Genomic DNA, 3,927 nt, shown 5'->3' with positions numbered 1-3,927 from the left:
AACCTTTGTCGGCCATTTCCTTCACGAGTTCCTGATAAATTAAATTCAGGAACTCTCTCGTCTCCTCGTCCGTCCACGTCCATCTGTCTTTGTTGCCCCACCCCACCCCCATGTGTGCAGACAGAGAGGAAATACTGGGGGAAAGGAACTACAACTTCTTCTTCTTCGTTCTGTGGCGGGTTGCAACCATAAAATTACCTTAAACTTAATCGCAATTCCTTATTTATTTGGCAAATAAGATTTTCTTCAGTGTTTATCGCATAAGCCGTATATCGATCAAGAGAAAATCCGATGAGACTGAAGGTATTTACTTTGAGTCGATATTCATGAAATTCCATCGAATTTCCATGAAGGCATTTTTCCTTCGTTATCACTTAATTTGGATAAAAACGTGTGGATGGAAAACAAGCTAGTGTCGCTGTTGAGGTAGGTTACTTGGTTGAGTTGAGGAAACAACTGTTTCAAAGAAAGGACAACTTGGTCATGGTTAATTCCGGTGCAAAATGAACCTAAGGGTTAATTACACATGTGTACAGAGTTCTCTGGGATACGTTTTCAGGCTAATCAAATGTGTCTCTAGCTTAAAACAAGCTAGCGCAAACCACTGATTAGCTCATAACGCTAGTCTTCGGGGCAAATAAATTGCTATTTTATACCACTAACAAGGCTGAAAATAGCACCAAACTTCCACGCTAGCAGAACGAGCGTCGCTACATCTAAAGCGAAGCATTGAGAACTTTGTAAGTGTACAGACAGTTAAAAAGAAAAGATAGTTTATAAAGACAGTACCGTTGGCGTATACAGGCAGGCGCCATCTTGGGAAAACAGTCATGACCAGTCGAACCACAAAAGCCGCGCAACCGCTAGCGTTAATCATCGGTTTGCGCTAGCTTGTTTCAAGCTAGAGACACAGTCAATTAGTGTGAAAATATATCTAAGAGAACAGTCGACTTGGTGCATATGTTATTAACCCCTAGGTTCATTTTGTCATTTTCAATAGGCATTTAAGGAAAGTTCCCAGTTAAATGACTTTCCACTTATCACGCTACAACAGCCCTTTGCTTCTGAGATACAAAAGTCACAACTCACTGACCCCACAACGTCCATGTCAGTTATCTAATTTAACATAGGTCCCTTTAAATATTTGAGCATAGGACTGATGTTGTTGTTGTCTCATGAGAACAGAAAGAAAGAGCTTTAGCTTCCTGATGTAATGCTTTTCAATTGTTAATAGTAGCTAAACCAGCCAAAATCATGCAAGTTCAACCATCTATATTTAATGTGTAGCCTACTGAGGTTCCTGCACGAGGAGAGGAATTCATATCACTGTGTGGTGGGTATTACACCTGGAGGGAAGAATGGCTAATGGCTAGTTTCAACACAGTAGCATCATTAACATTAAGTAACATTTGTGTCACTGTGGTTTTTATTTTAAGGCATAATGCCAAAAAAGGCAACTTCGCTCACTGACAAGCATCCAACATTAGGCGGGTCATCAAAAACTGACATTATGAAATGCTTAAGAAAGCTTTTTTAAACAAATATCACTGCTCTCTCTCACACACACACACACACACATATCACTGCTCTCTCTCTCACACACACACACACACACACACACACACACACACACACACACACACACACACACACACACACACACACACACACACACACACACACACACACACACACACACTACGGAGAAGGTTGGGTTTCTGCTTGGAGCTTTAAGTGGCATTGAAGCAAAAGCTCTTTCTCTCTGTGCATTATACATACATGTCTGTATGCTCCCATGGATTGGCCAGCATTGGTTGTCATGGTTATCAGGCCGTACTGTCACTACTTCGGTCACCATGGAGCCCAGGCTGGAGCTAATTTCCCAGCATCCCTCGCAAAGGTTATTCAATGGTGTGTGCCACACCAAAACCCTACCAGAAACCATCATCAAACAGGATTTCCTTTGTATCTTCACCATCACACCGGCTCCTCCTTTCTCCTCTAATTCCACCTCCATCCGTCTGACTGTTTCCCTCTCACAGTTACAATCCACTCTCCTTTTGCTTGGCTTTGCTTTTCTCACCATCCCCCCTCTCTCTCCTGGTCTCTTATTTCCTCTCCCTCTCATCTCATCTCCATCTTCTCCCTCTCTGGCTCTCTTGATTTCTCATTTTTCTATCTCCAATCTCTCTCCTCCTTCTTCCCTCTCACTCAGCTCTAATGAGCTCGCCTTGCTAATAATAAAGCTGTAAATGCTGCTGTGTAGTTGTGTCCATTTGCTCTTTAATGTGAGCTGAACTTCAACAGCCAGGAAAAATATGATTAATCTGCTTAGAATTAGACCAGTCTGTTTATGTATGTGTGTTTTCAGTAAGAAATCTCTCACTGCTTTCCTAAATGAGTATCCATTGCATAAAATCTGATTTGTGAAACATTAATATTGCTTCAGGGCCTGGATTGGTTTTGTGAAAACACGTGTGAAAGCACTTTAAACCTCATTAATCTCAGCAAATTCACACAGGGTTTGTTTGTGTGTTGGTGTGCCTCACTAACGTGTCTCTTTTCCAGTGAAAAAGAGGAGAGGTGCGAGGAAAAGCCGGAAATTTGCGAGACTGTAGTTTTTTTCATTAAGGCTGCAGTCTACACAGACACTTCAAACCCTGATATTTGCTGACATTTCCTGATGTGGACATTTCACAGAAGGTCACTAAGGTGAGACTGCATTGGACCAAACATGTTAAATTGTTTAACTTGTGAAAATACTAACCTGGGTTACAAAGATCATGTATGGTAGCAAAGAGTTTAAGAGTAAATTCAGTGAGCACAGACAGTTATAAAAGTGGGTATACAGCCTCCATTTCTTTTCCTCTCTTTCTCCTCCTCGCCCAGCTGTGAACGCCCTCAGACTCCCGTGGAGCCACTGGGGACCTCGGCCAGGCCATGATATGGACACGCTGTGGCCCCATAAAGCTGCTCCAGCCTGGAGCACCGGCCAAACTAAAAGCTGCTTAGTTGGACAAAACTCTGGCTGAGTCCCTTAAAGCTGCACTAATCAGAGCTGTTAGAGAAGGAATCGTCAAACATATCGCACACAAGATTACAAGGACATCTCAAAACGTGAATGTATAGATGAAAAGATTGATGGATGGATGGATGGATGGGGATGTATACAAGGACAGATGGCTAGAAACAAACAAACAATTGTGAATGTGTGCTTAATTGGAGTGAAAAGACAAATATATTCTTATGTGGATGCCCCACAGCAACAGATCAGATTTCTTGCATGCCTGAATGCAACAGCTCCATCCGGCACAATTACATCTCAACAAGACAAAGAGCAGGGAAGCTGTTGCATGTCTGAGCATGCGTCTTAGCGACCATGACGGCAGGCGTCGGCTGTGGATGCAACAAGCCACCCTGGGCGCTTTTCGGCGTTGATTGGAGAGAAAGAGTGGCAGATAAAGAAAGAGAGAGGCCTTAACACAGAGAACAAAAGAGCCACAGAGACGGCGAACAAGAGGGCCACTGCGGCCACAGGGGCCTGGATGGCAAATATTACACAACTGCAGCACTGTCATCCCCTCTGCCCAAACTTGGCAAGCTCCTCTATAGGCCATCAATGTCCTCTGCTTCTCCCAGGAGCCCAACACTTTCTGCACAGCTAGCTAACACATTAGCATGCGGCCCCATCCCCCTGCAAGGGCAACCATCCGCTCACATCATACACAGAAACGCTTCATATGCAGCAGCAGCTGGGGATCTGTTGGAAAATACAATCATGATGCTCTAGCTACATTTCGGGTGGATCTAAGAGGCACTTGGTACTCACAAAAGCAAATGGAACCATCAGACCTGGGTGTCTCCACCAGTCAAGAATAAGTACTTGATCTGTAATGGGTTGATGGGTCCACTGTAAACACCTTCCCC

At 43.7% G+C, this 3,927-nt stretch overlaps 1 protein-coding gene and 1 long non-coding RNA gene across 5 annotated transcripts in view; one reads left to right on the top strand and one right to left on the bottom strand.

Moving 5' to 3' along the window:
* evlb (Enah/Vasp-like b) overlaps positions 1–3,927 on the bottom strand; it is a 67,172-nt gene that overhangs the window by 49,427 nt on the left and 13,818 nt on the right. The gene's annotated exons all lie outside the window — the stretch shown is intronic.
* Positions 496–862, top strand: LOC116706535 (uncharacterized). The gene is made up of 2 exons (XR_004336265.1): positions 496–624; positions 757–862. It is a non-coding gene; the product is annotated as an uncharacterized LOC116706535 (long non-coding RNA).

This window comes from Etheostoma spectabile, chromosome 18, assembly GCF_008692095.1.
Source record: "Etheostoma spectabile isolate EspeVRDwgs_2016 chromosome 18, UIUC_Espe_1.0, whole genome shotgun sequence".
NCBI lineage: Eukaryota > Metazoa > Chordata > Actinopteri > Perciformes > Percidae > Etheostoma > Etheostoma spectabile.
This window is presented reverse-complemented; position numbering and strand designations above follow the sequence as displayed.